The sequence below is a fragment of the Schistocerca serialis genome, chromosome 1 (assembly GCF_023864345.2).
Source record: "Schistocerca serialis cubense isolate TAMUIC-IGC-003099 chromosome 1, iqSchSeri2.2, whole genome shotgun sequence".
Taxonomy (NCBI): Eukaryota; Metazoa; Arthropoda; class Insecta; order Orthoptera; family Acrididae; genus Schistocerca; species Schistocerca serialis.
In genome coordinates, this window is record NC_064638.1 from 561,051,384 (window position 1) to 561,071,696 (window position 20,313).

Below are 20,313 nucleotides of genomic sequence, written 5' to 3' on the forward strand. Positions count from 1 at the left end.
AAGGGGCCACCAACCTGGCCTCCCACTCCCAAACCCACACCCCTGTACTTCAACATTAACATAATATCTGATGGCCAGGCATCCTACTTGTCACCCTACACATTGGATCTGCTCTGACATTGCCACAGCAACTTGTGGTGTCATGAACAGAAAACCATTCTCTCTTTCCTTAGCATCATTGACAACTTTTAAACATTTGGCCATCAAAGGGACTGTTGACATTGCAGTTTGGTCCCATAAAACAACAATAACAACAACAATAATAATAATCAGACAGCTGACCAGTGGAATATGTACCATATTGCTCTGCCAGGAGGAACAACTGGCAAGCTCTTACTGCCAAAGCAATTTTTTAAGGGAATCCCAAGGAGTGGTGAAAGATGTTATTGCCAGTATTATATATCCCCATTTCTTCACCCCCTCCCAACCCCACCTTCTCACACTGGAAACCTGTGCCATATCTGTCAGAAGAAATAGCTGCAACTCTCAAGAGTGTGCAGAAGACGCTAAAATGACAGAAATGATATTCCTTCCACAGGACATTTAATTACATTTAAAGGACTTTGAGTGAAGGTGTGGTTTTTGATAAAGAACCAAAAGTAATTGTGTTGGGAACAGTCTGTATTATCTATGAGAGCGTGCATCCTTTTGTCTAGAGTATTTGCAGCCACAAGTTACCAGCACCTCTGTCAACAGTGATACTCATAGTGATACCTCTGCAATGACTGAACATTTCATGACACACTTTGCCAAAGATTCTGCATGCAGCAACTACCATTTCCTGACTCATAAAATCCTGGTGGCATAAAACGATATATCTTTCCATATGCAACACCTGCAATCATACATTTAGTGAATGGAAGCTCTGGAGAGCTTTTAGCAGGGTGTAGATATCTCCTGGACCCAATAAAAGACACAACCAAGACCTTTAACACCTTTTAATGACATATTTAAAACACACACACACACACACACACACACACAAATATATTTTCAGCTGTATACAGCAAGAAAGGTAAATGAATTTCCTTCAGTGGTGTAGAATGGTCAGTCGAAGACTGTTGGTGCCTGAAAGCCAGAGCACATCCATTGCTATTCATATTCAAAGCAGCTTTTGGTTTTTCTATTCCACCACAGATCATCTAATGCATCTGAAATCTGCAGTGCAGAGTGCTTTCATGCACCATCAACACCTGATCACCATATTTTTGATTTACAAAAGATGTGTGATACTGTCTTGTGCCATCACATTCTGTCTACACTACACGGGTACTTTTCAGCATTGCTTACCAGTTTTTCTGCAGAAGGTTTTTATCCCTTCAACTGTTACAGGTTAGTTTAATTCTTGGGAACTTGTTTGTACAAGAGAATAGGATCCCTCAGGGTTTGATTTTGAGGGTTCCCTCTTTGCAGTTAATAATATAGTGGCCACCATGGTTCCCAGTTTCACCCTCACTGTACACAGTTGACTTTTGTTTACATACAGTTCCACATCATTGTGCACCACAGTATATCAACATTTCTTGTACAAAAACTCTGGTCATGCACTTTTGACAGCTCAGGACTGTGCATCCTCAACCAGAACTGTACCTAGGTAATCAGTTACCTGAAATAGTTGAAAATTTTAGAGTTTTAGTGCTTTTATTTGATGATAATATGATCACCCCACATGCTAGCTAAAGGCAACTTGCTGGAGAAAACTTGACACCCTCTGACCCTCAGCAACACTGCTCGGAGAGATGACCACACAGTTCTTCCGTGATTCCTCAAAGGTTTTATTTTATCCTTCTTGATTTATGGATTGGCAGTATCACCAGTGCTAAACTTGTTAGTCTTTGTCCTCCATAGTGGTGTGCGGTTAGCTTCTGTCCAAGCTCAAAGACCCATGGAGAGCCTCCTGGTGGAAATGGGTACTCTACCATTGAGGATCTGACATCAGCAACTCTAAGCAAACTGTGTACTCACAGTTTGTCAGATCTCTATCCTCCCGTGAAGCTCCCCCCTGTGGGTTCGGGGTTTGGAGTAAGCCCAAGGTATTCCTGCCTGTCGTAAGAGGCGACTGAAAGGAGTTTCACACGTTTTGGCCTTTATGTGATGGTCCCCTGTAGGATCTGACCACCATTCTTCAAAAATTTCCCGAAGAGCGAGCCAATTGGGGAAGGGCTCCTTACATGGTGCATTGTGTCCACCGTGCATTGAAATCTTTAGCCCACTTTCTCGTCATCACATTTTAGTCCCATTGGTTCTCCATCTCTTGGGCGAGGACACTTTGGTGCGTTTTCTACCATGCACTATGCAGTGTCACTTTCTGCGTCACCGAAGACCATGGACGTCCTTGAACTTGATATCTAGCACGATAGCCAGTCCATTGTGGTGGGGCCGCCATGTACCCTGTTGGTTGTAGCCCCTGACCACACAGAGGTTAACTCCCCACACATGATGTATGCCGAGGGGTAGATGCCCATCCCCCTGGGGCATCGAGACTCCCAGCAATGGTCATCCTGCCAGGTGGCTTTTGCTGCGACTGGATGACGGCCATGGGGAGGTCCCCTGGTCAGAGTGGCATCAGGGCGGATGACACGCAATGAAGCGTAGTCCATCATCACTTGCTGGTGGCAAAACACCAGCAGTCTCTAAGCGTTCACAAGCTCAATTCAACGCACAGAAGTATGACCCCAAATCATTCCCCTCTCTGGCCACACCATGGCAGGAACGTCAGGCTAAGGATGGCAGCGGATCTTACTCGACGCGGTACCTGGTATGTTGGGGAGTCTTTCACAACAATGAAGCCTCAGTTTTTTGTTGAGCGTTTAGAGGAAAAGTATGGGGAGGTGGAGGGATTGTCCAAAATGAGGTCCGGGTCAGTCTTGATCAGAACGGCATCATCTGCCCAGTCACGGATGTTACTCGCTTGTAAGAAGCTGGGGGATGTTTCTATAACCATCACGCCCCATAAGAGCTTAAGTATGGTCCAGGGTATCATATTTCACAGGGACCTTCTTTTGCAGTCTGACGATGAGCTGCATGCCAATTTAGACTGTCGAGGTGTACATTTTGTCTGGCGTCTCCACTGGGGTCCGAGGGATAGCCAGGTTGCCACCAGTGCCTTCATCTTGGCCTACGAGGGTGATTCATTGCCCGAGAAGGTCAAAATGATGGTCTGCCGCTGTGATTTAAAGCCCTATATCCCTCCCCCAATGCAGTGCTGGAAGTTTGGCCATATGTCTTCCCACTGTACTTCCAGCGTCACATGTCAAGATTGTGGACGCCCATCACATCCCAATACTCCATGTGCCCTGCCTCCCATCTGTGTCAACTGTGTAGAGCACCATTCACCTTGCTCACCAGACTGCAGGATTCTCCAGAAAGAAAGAAAAATCGTGAAGTAAAAGACCCTGGACTGACTGACCTACACTGAGGCTAAGAGAAAATTTGAATACCTGCAGCATGTACCTATGATACGGTCTTACGCCGCCACTACGACAGTCTGGACCCATTAGCTCCGTCAACCTCAGTCACCTCTCACAGCTGGAAGACAACAGCTGCCCCCTAAATGGTGGAGGGCATTTCCCTCCCCGTTGCTCCTGCACCATCTACTTCGGGAGTAACACCCCCCCCCCCCCTACTCCCCACCCCCCCACCCCAACCATAGGGAACATCTGTCCCCACTTATAAGCCAGGGAAGTGTTAAGTCTTTTTCGGCTTCTCTCACTAGAAAAGGGTCCCTTGGGTCACTCACTTCCCAGGTTTCTGCTAGTGGGAAAGATGACACCCGCCAGTGGCTGAAGAGCCCAAATGCAGCTGGCTGTAGGGCTTCACGCTTATCCTCAGTCGCAGAGACTGAGTCAGTGAAGTCCTCCCATCCTGTGAAACCCAAGGAGCAGCGAGAGAAATCCAAAAAAAGACCCCTAAGACCAAGGGAATTGCGGTGGCACCCACACCACTGCTACCTGCAAGCTCTGTGATTGAGGATGAGGAGGAGATTCCGGTGTCCGCTGAGGACCTAGATCTCGCCAGACCCTCAGACATAATGGATATAGACTGCTCAGGCAATAAGTCGGTGGCAGCTGGTTACTCTGAGGCGTAAACTGACTCATTGAATGTTCCATGACTTCCCAGTCTCACAATGACGTCATCCTCCAGTTGAATTGCGGCGGTTTCTTCCACCGCCGCCTGAGTTATGGCAGCTTTACACCTGCTATCTGCATTGCCCTCCAGGAAACCTGGTTCCCAGCAGTGCGGACCTCTGCCCTCTGCGACTATAAGGGATATTACAGGAACCGTAGTGACTATAATAGTGTCAGGTGGATTTGCGTTTATGTCCTAAACTCGGTCTGTAGTGAAACTGTGCCTCTTCAAACCCCTCTTGAAGCTGTGGCTGTCAGAATAAGGACGACGCAGGAAATAAATATCTGCAATGTATATCTTCCTCCAGATGGTGCAGTACCCCTGATTGTATTAGCTGCACTGATTGATCAACTCCCTAAACCTTTCCTACTTTGGGAGACTTTAACGCCCGTAACCCCTTGTGCGGTGGCACTGTGCTTACTGGCAGAGGCAGAGATGTCGAAACTTCACTGTCACAATTCAACCTCTGCCACTTAAATACTGGAACCGCCACACATTTCAGTGTGGCTCATGGTAGTTACTCGGCCATTGATTTGTCAATTTGCAGCCCAGGACTTCTCCCATCTATCCACTGGCGAGCACATGACTACGTTTGGGGTAGTGACCACTTCCCCATCTTCCTGTCACTGCCCCAGCATCAAGTCCGGACCGGGAAACTTTCACCGCTGCTGTCACCTTTGAATCTCCCCCGCACAGGAACATAAATGTGGTGGTTTAGCAGATGACTACAACAATTGTTTCTGAGGCAGAAAATGCGATCCCTCATACTTTAGGGTGCCCCGGCATAAGGCAGGCCCTTGGTGGTCGCCGGAACTCGCTGAAGCAATTAAGGAGTGTCGGCGAGCTCTACAGTGGCATAAGTGGCACTCTTCCTGGAGTACCTCACAGCCTTTAAACGGCTCTGTACCCGCCTTTGCCAACTTATCAAATGATGGAAGCAGCAATGTTGGAAGAATACTTCTTGACCATTGGGTGTCATACATCACCTTCTCAAGTCTGAGAAAAGATAGTCTTTTCGGGTACCAGATCCCAACAGGTGTTCCCGGTGTTATCATAAATCGCGTGTTGTCTACCGATGCACGATTGCCGAGCACTCTGCTCAAGCCTCTGCGTCGGAGAATTACCCCCAGCCTTTCGCACTCTCAAACGGCAGCTGGAAGGGAAAGTCCTCTTATTTACTACACACCACAGTTAATCCTGTAATGCCACACTTATCGAGAGGGAGCTCCTCAGTGCCCTTGCACACTGCCCCAACAAAGCTCCTGGGCAAGATCGGATCCACAGTCAGATGATAAAATGTCTCTCATCTGACTACCAGTGACATCGGCTCGTCATCTTCAAACGGATCTGGTGCGATGGCATCTTTCCATCGCAATGGCAGGAGAGCACCATCATTACGGTGCTCAAACCCGGTAAAAACTCGCTTTATGTGGGTAGCTATCGGCCCATCAACCTCACAAACGTTCCTCGTAAGCTGCTGGAACGTATAGTGTGTCGGCGGTTGGATTGGGTCCTGGAGTCAGCTGGCCTAATGGCTCCATGTCAGGATGGCTTCTGCAAGGGTTGCTCTACCACTGATAATCTTGTGTCCCTTGAATCTGCCATCCGAACAGCCTTTTCCAGACGCCAACACCTGGTTGCCGCCTTTTTTGACTTACGTAAAGCATACGACATGTCCTGGCGACATCATATCCTTGCCACATTATACAAGTGGGGTCTCCGGGGCCGCTCCCAATTTTATCCAAAACTTCCTGTCATTCCATGTCCAATTTGGTGCCTCCCATAGTTCCATCCATATCCAGGAGAATGGAGTCCCTCAGGGCTTTGTATTGAGTGTTTCTGTATTTTTAGTGGCCATTAACTTTCTGGCAGCAGCTGTTCGACTCTCCGTCTCTCCTTGTCCGTATGCAGACGACTTCTGCATTTCGTACTGCTGCTCCAGTATTGTTGTTGCTGAGCAGCACCTCCAGGGAGCCATCCCCAAGTTGCAGTCATGGGCTCTAGCCCATGGCTTCCAGTTTTCTGGCATGATGACGTGTGTCATGCATTTCTGTTGGCGTTGTACTGTTCATCTGGAACCAGCACTTTACCTAAATGATGACCCACTCACTGTAGTGGAGACATGTCGATTCTGAGGTCTGGTTTTTGATGTTGTTGGACTTGGCTTCCTCATCTTTGTCAGCTTAAACTAAAGCCCTTCACTGCCTGAGCGACACCAATTGGAGTGCAGATCACTGTACGATGCTGCAGCTCTACAGACCCCTTTTTTATCCCTCCTTGACAATGGGAGTGTGATTCATTTTTCGGTGGCGCCCTCAGCATTGCGTTTCCTCGACCCATTGCGCCATTGCAGAGTTCGACTATTGACGGGAGCTTTTAGGTCGACTCCGGTGACGAGCGTACTGGTGGAGGCTGGAGCCCCTCCATTGAAGATCAGGCACAACTGCTTGCCAGTTACGTTGCACACGTTCATAGCTCTCCTGAACATCCTAATTACAGTTTTCTTTTCCCAACCATGGTGGTTCACCTCCCGCATAGGCAGCCCAGGTCATGGCTAATGATTGCGGTTTGTGTGCGATCGCTTCAGTCTGAACTGGAGTCCTTCCCTTTACCACTTCTCCTCGAGGTCCATTCATGTACACCTCCATGTGGTAACTGTAGCCTGAAGCTTTGCCTGGACCTTTCGCGTGGCCCTAAGGACTCCATTAAACCAGCGGCTTTCCGCTGTCACTTCGTCTCGATTGTTGAAGTGTTCCGGGGCTCTGAAGTGGTTTACACCGACTGCTCGATGGCTGATGGTAATGTTGGCTTCGCCCTTGTCCACAGAGGCCGTATTGAACAGCATTCCTTGCCCGATGGCTGCAGTGTATTCACTGCAGAGCTGGTGGCCATATCTCGTGCACTTCAGTATATCCGTTCATGCCCCGAGGAATCGTTTCTTCTGTGTACTGACTCCATGAGCAGCCTACAAGCTATCGACCAGTGCTATCTTTGCCTTCCTTTGGTGGTGTCCGTCCAGGAGTCCATCTATGCCCAGGACCGGTCCCCTCTTTCAGTGGTGTTTGTGTGGACCGCAGGACACTTCGGCATCCCAGACAGTGAATTTGCTGACCAGCTGGCCAAACAGGCTATATGGAAACCGCTTCTGGAGATGGGCACCTCTGAACCTGACCTGTGTTCTGGTTTACGCCGCAGGGTTTTTCGGCATTTGGAGGCGGAATGGCATAACAATACGCACAACAAACTGCATGTCATTAAGGAGACTATGAATGTGTGGAAGTCTTCCATGCGGGCCTCTTGCAGGGAATCAGTTGTCCTCTGCCAGTTCTGCATTGTCCACTCTTGGGTGACCCACGGTTACTTCCTGCACCATGAAGACCCGCCTCAATGTCGGTGCAGTGCCCAGTTGACAGTGGCTCATATTCTGGTGCACTGTCCCACTTTGACTGCCCAGCGATGAGATCTTGGGTTACCGGATTCATTGCCACTCATTTTATCTAACAACACCTCCTTGGCTGATTTAATTTTCTGTTTCATTCGTAAGGGTAAGTTTTATCATTTGATCTAAGTTTTAGCGTATGTCGTTTGTCCCTCTGTGTCCTCCACCCTAGTGCTTTTGGGGTGGAGGTTTTAATGTGTTGCAGTGTTGCTGGCTTCTCCTTTTTATTCTCGTGGTCGGCCAGCCATTGTAATCTGCTTTCTTGGTTTACTCTCTTCTGTTTCTAGCATCTCTCTGTTGTTTTCTTGTGCTTTTTTGTTCCTGTTACTGTTCATTGCCATTTCTTCATTCTTGTAGTTTTTCCTTTCTTTCTGTTTTGTGGTATATGTCTCGTCTGTTCTATTGTCACACTTTTGGCGTTGTTTTATAAGGAAAAAGGGGCCTATGACCTCATAGTTTGATCTCTCCCTCCCCCCTTTTAAACCAACCAACCAACCAACCACCCATGAAGCTAGCCTCTGTTTCGCAGCCAAGAGTTGAGCTTATTTGACCAGTTGGGATGTGACCATAGGCTCTACGCAAGGACCTCCATCTACCCTGTCTCGGCTGTATAGAGACACACTTTCTAGGTATCCCTTGCGGTGCGTACCTAATTCTCTGATTGGTATGGCCTGTTTCCATAAGCTTAGGAAATACTAGAATCGGCAGTTCTCAACCTCCTCGTCTTTTCTTTGTTCATTCTTAACCTAGTGTTTCTAGCTACCTAAGTATTACAGTTTTTAGCCACAACAACCAAGTCAAAGATCTTGGAACAATCTATCCTTCTTTTCTTATTTCACACCATCGTTTTATGTGAATTTTCTGTGGAAGAAGGGACTAAAAATCTGTGTAGTCCCATTAAACCTACTGCCATCATGTAATCAACTTTCCAGACAAATGTGTGATCAGAACATACGGCAGAAACTCTGTTTTGGTCATTCCATCTCTGCACTGGGTGGAATTAATTGCCATACGTCTGATATACACACCAGCTACAGGGGTGGCTCTGCTGACGTTTAACTGTGAAGTTCATTGTGTGGTTAAATTGGTTTCAGTGTGTCAGTTATGTTCAATAGCTTTACAAAAAATTAATTATAAAGTGTATTACAAGTACATATACTCTTCTGAAAACTATAAAAATATGTTGCTAATTTATGTACAGTAAAATATGGAAGTGATACCATGGAATTTACCTTGGCCTAGTGGAATGTTTCTTGGCCTGCGGCTGTGGTGTAATGTGTTGCAGAGTTTTCTTAATTTTTGATAGGACTTTTGAAAATGATAGTTAAATGCAAACTATGAAACTTCCTGGCAGATTAAAACTGTGTGCCCGACCGAGACTCGAACTCGGGCCTTTGCCTTTCGCGGGCAAGTGCTCTACCAACTGAGCTACCGAAGCACGACTCACGCCCGGTACCCACAGCTTTACTTCTGCCAGTACCTCGTCTCCTACCTTCCAAACTTTACAGAAGCTCTCCTGCGAAACATGCAGAACTAGCACTCCTGAAAGAAAGGATATTGCGGAGACATGGCTTAGCCACAGCCTGGGGGATGTTTCCAGAATGAGATTTTCACTCTGCAGCGGAGTGTGCGCTGATATGAAACTTCCTGGCAGATTAAAACTGTGTGCCCGACCGAGACTCGAACTCGGGAACTTTGCCTTTCGCGGGCAAGTGCTCTACCAACTGAGCTACCGAAGCACGACTCACGCCCGGTACCCACAGCTTTACTTCTGCCAGTACCTCGTCTCCTACCTTCCAAACTTTACAGAAGCTCTCCTGCGAAACTTGCAGAACTAGCACTCCTGAAAGAAAGGATATTGCGGAGACATGGCTTAGCCACAGCCTGGGGGATGTTTCCAGAATGAGATTTTCACTCTGCAGCGGAGTGTGCGCTGATATGAAACTTCCTGGCAGATTAAAACTGTGTGCCCGACCGAGACTCGAACTCGGGAACCTTTCGCAGGAGAGCTTCTGTAAAGTTTGGAAGGTAGGAGACGAGGTACTGGCAGAAGTAAAGCTGTGGGTACCGGGCGTGAGTCGTGCTTCGGTAGCTCAGTTGGTAGAGCACTTGCCCGCGAAAGGCAAAGGTTCCCGAGTTCGAGTCTCGGTCGGGCACACAGTTTTAATCTGCCAGGAAGTTTCATATCAGCGCACACTCCGCTGCAGAGTGAAAATCTCATTCTGGAAACATCCCCCAGGCTGTGGCTAAGCCATGTCTCCGCAATATCCTTTCTTTCAGGAGTGCTAGTTCTGCAAGTTTCGCAGGAGAGCTTCTGTAAAGTTTGGAAGGTAGGAGACGAGGTACTGGCAGAAGTAAAGCTGTGGGTACCGGGCGTGAGTCGTGCTTCGGTAGCTCAGTTGGTAGAGCACTTGCCCGCGAAAGGCAAAGGTCCCGAGTTCGAGTCTCGGTCGGGCACACAGTTTTAATCTGCCAGGAAGTTTCATATCAGCGCACACTCCGCTGCAGAGTGAAAATCTCATTCTGGAAACATCCCCCAGGCTGTGGCTAAGCCATGTCTCCGCAATATCCTTTCTTTCAGGAGTGCTAGTTCTGCAAGTTTCGCAGGAGAGCTTCTGTAAAGTTTGGAAGGTAGGAGACGAGGTACTGGCAGAAGTAAAGCTGTGGGTACCGGGCGTGAGTCGTGCTTCGGTAGCTCAGTTGGTAGAGCACTTGCCCGCGAAAGGCAAAGTTCCCGAGTTCGAGTCTCGGTCGGGCACACAGTTTTAATCTGCCAGGAAGTTTCATATCAGCGCACACTCCGCTGCAGAGTGAAAATCTCATTCTGGAAACATCCCCCAGGCTGTGGCTAAGCCATGTCTCCGCAATATCCTTTCTTTCAGGAGTGCTAGTTCTGCAAGTTTCGCAGGAGAGCTTCTGTAAAGTTTGGAAGGTAGGAGACGAGGTACTGCCATAAGTAAAGCTGTGGGTACCGGGCGTGAGTCGTGCTTCGGTAGCTCAGTTGGTAGAGCACTTGCCCGCGAAAGGCAAAGTTCCCGAGTTCGAGTCTCGGTCGGGCACACAGTTTTAATCTGCCAGGAAGTTTCATATCAGCGCACACTCCGCTGCAGAGTGAAAATCTCATTCTGGAAATGCAAACTAGTTTAGCTGCTAAAACATTTTGTCCAAGTCTTTGCTTGGATCCTTACAGAAATTTGCTCATTGCTGCTCTTTGCCAGTAATATGCCACACACAAACAGCATTGAATTTCATAGCTGAGTTAAGATTAGATACCTGGCTAGTGGAGGGATTATTCTTAATCAATCATCCACTTCCTTATTGATAAACATTTCTTGTGTCTGGGGTTCATCTCCGAACCCTGGAAATTACGCTTAGTGGCTCATTCAACACTCCAGATTGTGATTCTGTGTCTGACCTCCTTGAAGATCTGCTAAAATGGTGCCCTGCAAAACAAGATCCAAATGGAATTAGGTTTAAAACTTCAATAGATTGCACTTAGCTCACAGTAACATAAGTACACAAGAAAATCTTAACTAGTGACTGACTTGCGCATGTACAGATTTGTCCATGTTGCCACTGTGCAATCCCAATCCCTGGTGGTTAAGCATATTTTCATTGCATTCAGTGGAATCTACATACAGTAGCTAATGGTGTTTTATGTGTAAGTACTTTTCTGTGTATTTGTATATAGGCAAATGCTATCTAACTACACTTCCCGGACAACAGTTGAAGCACACAGAATAATTTTGTACACGTACATGCCATCAGCAGACATACATGATTAGAGTTGCAGTTCTCTGTTACGGGTAGAGTGGTTAACAGAATGCAGTGGTGCTGCTACAAGGCCCATTAGGGTCATGAACAGTGTCAGATGTTGAGTGGTCACACTGAAGGACACACATGTCACATATCGTGTGAGACAACGATATCAGCACCTGACAAAGTTTGGAAGGGGCATCATTGTGGTTCTCCATTTGGCCAGGTAGTCGAATAATGCAATATCCAATTTTTGGAGCATTCAGATGTGGCAGTGGGCCCAGTTACCTACTTCATAGGAACACGAGGACAGGCAAACTCGTTTTAAAGGTTCCATCTACCAAGTCTGACAGCCACAAGGGAAGATTGTCGTGTTGTTCATCAAGTACATCATAAGCCCCTTCATATCTGCACCTGCCATCCGAGAAAAAATAATGTACTCCATACGACATTCTGTACTATCCTGCATAACCCCCTGCGAGTCCAGGGGTTAGAATAGGCCCAAGGTATTCCTGTCGGTTGTAAGTGGCAACTAAAAGGAGTCTCACAAGTTTCGGCATTTGTTATGGTCCTCTGTAGGGTTTGACCTCTATTTTTCAAACTTTTTTCAAAGAGCGAGCCAATTGGGGAAGGGCACCTTACATGGTGCATCATGTCCATTGTGCATTGAGATCTTTAGTGTCACATTGCAGTCCCACTCATTTTCCATCTCTTTGGTGAGGACACCTTTCTGGGTGCATTTTCCACCATGCACTATGCAGTGTCGCTTTCCGCGCCGACGATGACCATGGACTTCTTTACACCTCATATCCAGCATGGCAGCCAGTCTGTTGTGGTGGGGCCGCCATGTACCCTGTTGGTTGTAGCCCCCTGACAACACAGGGATCGCTCTGCTGATGCCAGCACAGTTAGTTCCCCAAGTATGCCATGGAGTAGATGCTCGCTCCCTGGGGCCCTGACAATGGCCATCCTGCCAGGTGGGCATTGCTGAGGTAGGGTGGTGCCAGTGGGGAGGGCCCCTGGTTGGAGTGGATGGCATGAAGGCGGATGACACACCTTGAAACATAGTATGTCGTCTCTTGCTGGCAGTCTCTAAGCGGGCATAGTCTAACTTTAATGCTAAGAAATATGACCCCAAATCATTCCCCTGCCTGGCCACACCATGGGAGGAATGCAAGGCTAAGGATGGCAGCAAACGTTATTTGCCACGGTGCCTTATATGTACGAGAGTTCATGGGGACGCTTTCATGTCCATGAAGCCTCAGTTTTTTGTGGAGCATTTGAAGGACAAGTTCGGGGAGATGGAGGGATTGTCCAAAATGCACTCTGGGTCAATCTTGATAAAAACAGCATCCTCTTCCCTGTCATGGGCATTACTCACGTGTGACAAGTTGGGGGATGTTTCTGTTACCATCACGCCCCATAAGAGCTTAAAATGGTCCAGGGTATTATATTGTTTCGCAGTCTGACAATAAGCTGTGCACAAGTTTAGAGTGACGTGTTCACTTTGTCCATCGGGTTCCGAGGGATAATCAGGTTGCCACAGGTGCCTTCCATCTTGGCCTTTGAGGGTTACACACTGCCCGAGAACGTCAAGGTGATGGTCTACCGCTGTGATTTAAAACCATATATCTCTCCCCCAATCCGGTGCTTTAAGTGCTAGGAGTTCGGCCATATGTCTTCCCGCTGTACTTCCAGCGTGACATGTCGAGAATGTGGATGTCCACCACATCCCAATACTCCATGTGCCCCACCTCCCATCTACGTCAACTGCAGAGAGCATCATTCATCTTGCTCGCCAGACTGCAGGATTTTACAGAAAGAGAGGAAAATCGTGGAATATAAGACCCTGGACTGACTGATCTACACTGAGGCTAAGAGGAATCCTGTGGATATGATCTCCTCTTACGCCGCTGCTACGAGAACAGTTGTTGCCCCATCAGTTCTCTGAATACCTGTCACCCCTCAGAACCGGAAGCCTACACCTGCTTCAGGAGCAACACCCCCTCAGCGATTGGGGATATCAGTTCCCACCTCTGAGCCAGAGCAGCGTAAGTCTTCTTCGGCTACTGTCGCTAGGACCTCCCAGGTTTCTGCTAGCGAGAAAGATGACAACCACCAGTGGCTGAAGAGTCCATAAGCAGTTGGTTGTAGGGCTTCATGCTCATCCTATGTCCCATAGACGGAATCAGTGAAGTCCGCCCAGCCAGGGAAACTCAAAGAGCAGCGAGAGAAATCCAAAAAGGTCACCAAGACCAAGGGAATTGCGGTGGCACCCACACCACCGCTACCTCAAGCTTTGCGTCTGAGGATGAGGTGGAGATTCTGGCGTCCACTGAGGACCTAGATCTCACCGGACCCCCTGACGCAATGGCTGTAGACTGCTCAGGCATAAGTTGGTGGCAGCAGGTGACCCTGAGGCGTAAACTGCCTCATTGAATGTTCCATGCCTTCTCAGTCTCACAATGATGTCATGCTCGAATGGAGTTGCGGCAGTTATTTCCATTGCCTGGCTGAGCCGCAGCAACTGTTAACCTTTCCACCTGGTTTTCGGCAATGCGGACCTCTGCCCTCCACAGCTGTAAGGGATATTACAGGAACCATAGTGACTATAAGCGAGTAGAGTTTGCATTCATGTCCTAAACTCAGTCTGTAGTGAAACTGTGCCCCTTCAAACCCCTCTTGAAGCTGTCGCTGTCAGAATAAGGATGACACAGGAAATAACTGTCTGCAGTGTATATCTTCCTCCAGATGGTGCAGTACTCCTGAATGTATTAGCTGCATTGATTGATCAACTCCCTAAACCTTTCCTACTTTTAAGGCCCATAACCCCTTGTAGGGTGGCACCGTGCTTACTGGCCAAGCATAGATGTCGAAACTTCACTGTTTGAGTTTGACCTCTGCCTCTTAAATACTGGGGCTGCCACACATTTCAGTGTGGCTCATGGTAGTCACTCAGCCCTTGATTTATCAATTTGCAGCCCACGACTTTTCCCATCTATCCACTGGAGAGCATATGACGACCTGTGTGGTAATGACCACTTCCCCATCTTTCCGTCACTGCCCCGGTGTCAGGCCCACGGACCTGCCCAGATGGGCTGTAAACAAGGCAGGCTGGGAAACTTTCACCTCTGCTGTCACTGTTGAATCTCCCCCGCATGGTAACATTGATGCGATGGTTGAGTAGGTGACAACAATCGTTTCTACGGCAGAAAATGCGATCCCTCACTCTCTATGGATCCCCCGGCGAAAGGAAGTCCCTTGGTGGTCGCTGAAGCAATTAAGGAGCATCAGCGAGCTCTACAGTGGACTAAGCGGCACTCATCCCTGGAGCACCTCATAGCCTTTAAACGGCTCCATTCCCGCATGCGCAAACTTATCAAACGACGTCAGCAGGAGTGGGGAGAGATATTTCTTGACCATTGGGTGCCATAGGTCACCTTCCCGAGTCTGGGCAAAGATCAAACGTGTTTTCGGATACCAGACCCCAACAGGTGTTCCTGGTGTTAGTATAAATGGAATGTTATCTAGCGACGCAAACACGATTGCCGAGCACTTTGCTGAACACTATGCTTGAGCCTCTGTGTCAGTGAACTAACACCCCCCCTCCCCCCTCCCTCCACTTTTTGTACTCTAAAATGGTGGATGGAAGAGACTCCTCTCATTCACTGCACATCACAGTGAACCCTATACCGCTTCATTTACAGGATAAGAGTTCGTCAGTGCCCTTTTACATTCCCCATCACAGCTCCTGGGCCAGATCGGATCCACAGTCAGATGCTTAAACATCTCTCATCTGACTACCAGCGACATCACCTCGTCATCTTCAACTGGATCTTTCCATCGCAATGGCAGGATAGCACCATCATACCAGTGCTAAAACCTGGCAAATACCCACTTGATGTGGATAGCTACCAGCCCATCAACCTCGCAAACATTCTTCGTAAGCTGCTAGAATGTATGGTGTGTCGATGGTTAGTATGGTTCTGGAGTCAGGTGGCCTACTGGCTCCATCCCAGGGTGGTTTGCACCAGGGTCACTCTACCACTGATAATCTTGTGTCCCTTGAGTCTGCCATCCGAACAACCTTTTCCAGATGCCTACACCTTGTTACAGTCTTTTTCAATTTACAGAAAGCGTAAGACACGACCTGGCAACCTCATACCCTTGCCACATTGTATGAGTGGGGTCTCAGAGACCCGCTCCCAATTTTTATCCAAAATTTCCTGTCACTCTATACTTTTGATGTCCAAGCTGGTGCCTCCCATAGTTGTCCCCCCCCCCCCCCATATCCAGGAGAATGGGGTCCCGCAGTGCTCTGTATTGAATGTTTCTCTATTTTTAGTGGCCATTAATTGTCTAGCAGCAGCTGTAGGGCCGTCTGTCTAACCTTCTCTGTATGCAAACAACTTCTGCATTTCATACTGCACCGCCAGTACTGGTGTTGCTGAGCGGTGCCTACAGGGAGCCATCCACAAGGCGCAGTCATGGACTATAGCCCACAGTTACTAGTTTTCATCCACAAAGTATTGTGTTATGTGCTTCTATCAGCATCATACCGTTCATCTGGAACCACCCCTTTACCTTAATGACGATTCACTCACTGTAGCGGAGACAAATCAATTCTTAGGACTGGTTTTCGGCGCCCGATTGACTTAGCTTCCTCACCATCTTCAGCTTAAGTGGAAGTGCTGGGAGCACCTCAATGCCATCCGCTGCCTGAGCAACACCAGCTGTGGTGCAGATTGCTCTGCGCTGATTCAGCTCTACAGAGCCCTTGTTCAATCCCACCTTGACTATGGGACTGTGGTTTATTGTTCGGCGGTGCACTCAGCATTGCTTTTACTCGACCCAGTGCACCACAGTGGTGTTTGACTAGCTTCAGGAGATTTTAGGACGAATCCGGTGACTAGCATCCTGGTTGAGGCTGAAGTCCCTCCATTGAAGGTTCAGTGTGCACAACTGCACACCGGTTATGTTGCACACATTTGTGGTTCTCTCGCACATCCGAATTACTGTCTCCTTTTCCCACCCATCTCCCACATCAGAGGCCCTTATCAGGGCTTACAATTGCAGTTTGCATCCGATCCATTCTATCCAAACTGGAGTCCTTGCCTTTACCATCTATACTTGAGGTCCATTCAAGTACACATCCATGGCGCATACATAGCCTGCGGCTTTGTCTGGACCTTTCACATGACCCTAATGACTCTGTTAACCCATTCCTTGCCCAATGGCTGCTGTGTTCACACTGCAGGGCTGGTGGCTAAATCTCGTGCTCTTGAGCACATCCGTTCATGCCATGGGGAGTCGTTTCTTCTGTGTAATGACTCCTTGAGCAGCTACAAGCTATCGACCAGTGCTACCCTGGTCATCCTTTGGTAGTGACCATCCAGGAGTCCATCTATGCCCTGAAATGGTCCAGTCATCCAGTATGTTTGTCTGGACCCCAGGCCACGTTGGCATCCCACGCAACGAATTTGCCAACAGGCTGGCCAAACAGGCTACGCGGAAACTGCTTATGGAGTCTGGCTTCCCTGGAACTGACCTGCGTTCAGTACTACACTGCAAGGTTTTGCGTCTTTTGGAGACAGAATGGCATAACCTCATGTTGTTGTTGTTGTCTTCAGTCCTGAGACTGGTTTGATGCAGCTCTCCATGCTACTCTATCCTGTGCAAGCTTTTTCATCTCCCAGTACCTACTGCAACCTACATCCTTGTGAATCTGCTTAATGTATTCATCTCTTGGTCTCCCTCTACGATTTTTACCCTCCACGCTGCCCTCCAATACTAAATTGGTGATCCCTTGATGCCTCAGAACATGTCCTACCAACCGATCCCTTCTTCTGGTCAAGTTGTGCCACAAACTTCTCTTCTCCCCAATCCTATTCAATACTTCCTCATTAGTTATGTGATCTACCCATCTAATCTTCAGCATTCTTCTGTAGCACCACATTTCGAAAGCTTCTATTCTCTTCTTGTCCAAACTAGTTATCGTCCATGTTTCACTTCCATACATGGCTACACTCCATACAAATACTTTCAGAAACGACTTCCTGACACTTAAATCTATACTCGATGTTAACAAATTTCTCTTCTTCAGAAATGCTATCCTTGCCATTGTCAGTCTACATTTTATATCCACTCTACTTCGACCATCATCGGTTATTTTGCTCCCCAAATAGCAAAACTCCTTTACTACTTTAAGTGTCTCATTTCCTAATCTAATTCCCTCAGCATCACCCGACTTAATTTGACTACATTCCATTATCCTTGTTTTGCTTTTGTTGATGTTCATCTTATATCGTCCTTTCAACACCCTATCAATTCCGTTCAACTGCTCTTCCAAGTCCTTTGCTGTCTCTGACAGAATTACGATGTCATCGGCAAATATCAAAGTTTTTATTTCTTCTCCATGGATTTTAATACCTACTCCGAATTTTTCTTTCCTTTACTGCTTGCTCAATATACAGATTGAACAACATCGGGGAGAGGCTACAACCTTGTCTTACTCCCTTCCCAACCACTGCTTCTCTTTCATGTCCCTCGACTCTCATAACTGCCATCTGGTTTCTGTACAGACTGTAAATAGCCATTCGCTCCCTGTATTTTACCCCTGCCACCTTTAGAATTTGAAAGAGAATATTCCAGTCAACATTGTCAAAAGCTTTCTCTAAGTCTACAAATGCTAGAAACGTAGGTTTGCCTTTCCTTAATCTTTCTTCTAAGATAAGTCGTAAGGTCAGTACTGCCTCAAGTGTTCCAGTGTTTCTACGGAATCCAAATTGATCTTCCCCGAGGTTGGCTTCTACTAGTTTTTCCATTCGTCTGTAAAGAATTCGTGTTAGTATTTTGCAGCTGTGACTTATTAAACTGATAGTTCGGTAATTTTCACATCTGTCAACACCTGCTTCCTTTGGGATTGGAATTATTATATTCTTCTTGAAGTCTGAAGGTATTTCGCCTGTTTCATACATCTTGCTCACCAGATGGTAGAGTTTTGTCAGGACTGGCTCTCCCAAGGCCGTCAGTAGTTCCAATGGAATGTTGTTTACTCCGGGGGCCTTGTTTCAACTCAGGTCTTTCAGTGCTCTGTCAAACTCTTCACACAGTATCATATCTCCCATTTCATCTTCATCTACACCCTCTTCCATTTCCATAATATTGTCCTCAAGTGCATCCCCCTTGTATAGACCCTCTATATACTCCTTCCACCTTTCTGCTTTCCCTTCTTTGGTTAGAACTGGGTTTCCATCTGAGCTCTTGATATTCATACAAGTCGTTCTCTTTTCTCCAAAGGTCTCTTTAATTTTCCTGTAGGCAGTATCTATCTTACCCCCTAATGAGATAGGCCTCTACATCCTTACATTTGTCCTCTAGCCATCCCTGCTTAGCCATTTTGCACTTCCTGTCGATCTCATTTTTGAGACGTTTGTATTCCTTTTTGCCTGCTTCATTTACTGCATTTTTATATTTTCTCCTTTCATCAATTAAATTCAATATTTCTTCTGTTACCCAAGGATTTCTACTAGCCCTCATCTTTTTACCTACTTACGCACAACAAATTGCGTGCCATTAAGGAGACCAAGAATGTGTGGAAGACCTCCATGTGGCCTCTTGCAGGGACTTTGTAGTTCTGTGTCGGCTCTGCATTGGCCACGCTTCCATGATACATGGCTACCTCCAGCGCCATGATGACCCACTCCAGTGTCAAGGCAGCGCCCACCTGACAGTGGCCCATATGTTGGTGAGCTATCCTTCTTTGGCTGGCCTGCGATGGACTCTTCAGTTACTGGACTCATTGCCATTAATTTTAGCTGACAACACCTCATTGTCTAATTTAGTTTTATGTTTTATACATGATGGTGAGTTTTATCATTCTCTATAAGTTCTAGCGCATATCTTTTGGCCCTTTGTCGTCTCCACTCTAATGCTTTTAGGCTGGATGTTTTAATGTGTTGCAGAGTGGCTGGCTTTTTTTATTTATTCTTGTGATCGGCCAGACAAGGTCATCTGCTCTCTTGTTTTTATCCCTTCTACCTGTTTCTTGCTTCTCTGTGGCTTTTCTTTCCTGTTTTGTCCATAGTAGTGTTGGTTGTCCTACTCGTGTTCTTCTGGTTTTTCGTTTCTCTTATTGTGCTGTACATCTCCTTTCTATTCTTCTTTCTCTTGTGTAATTATTTTACTGGGAACAAGGGACCGTTGACCTCACAGTTTGGTCCCTCCCCCTTTTTTTAAACCAACCAACCTATCCTTCATAATTAATCAAAGACTAGCAGCAGCTGGACTGTGGAATTTCTGTCCTGTGCACAGGCTGTCACTAACACCAAAACATAAACAGCTGTGTTTGGAATAGTGACGTGACTGGGAAGCATGGAATTCTCGTGAAAGCACCAGGTTTGAATCCTGCTTTGGGCATGGATGTGTGTGATGTCCTTAGATTAGTTAGGTTTAAGTAGTTCTAAGTTCTAGGGGACTGATGAGCTCAGATGTTAAGTCCCATAGTGCTCAGAGCCTTTGAACCATTTTTGAAAGCACCACATAGTGTTCAGTGAATAATCACGGTTCTGCACTATCCCTGATAACCATTGTCAATGAGCATGGTGGCATCCTGGGAAGATGTCCCATTCATTCAACATTTTGGAAAGGCAGAGTGTTACCCGTGGCATCATTGTGTGGCAAGCCATCGGGTGCGACTTCAGTTCGCAGCTGATAGTGATTGAGGAAATCTTGATGGCACATTGGTATGTCATGAACATCCTCCATACTCGTGTTTTACCACTCGTGCAACAGTATCATGATACCATTTTGCATCAGGACAGTGCTCGTGAGTGTTGGCATGAGTCTCTCTCAACTGCCTGTATGAAGTTGAGGTACTGCAGTGGCCAGCAAAATCCTCAGATCCCTCCCTAATTGAACATGCGTAGGACCATCTCGGACAGAACTTACGTAGAACCATCTCGTTCATCAACTCCATCCCAGTGCCAGTA

The 20,313-nt window shown here is 47.2% G+C and overlaps 1 protein-coding gene across 2 annotated transcripts in view; it reads left to right on the plus strand.

Moving 5' to 3' along the window:
- LOC126475544 (uncharacterized) overlaps positions 1-20,313 on the plus strand; it is a 93,885-nt gene that overhangs the window by 20,980 nt on the left and 52,592 nt on the right. The window lies entirely within an intron of this gene.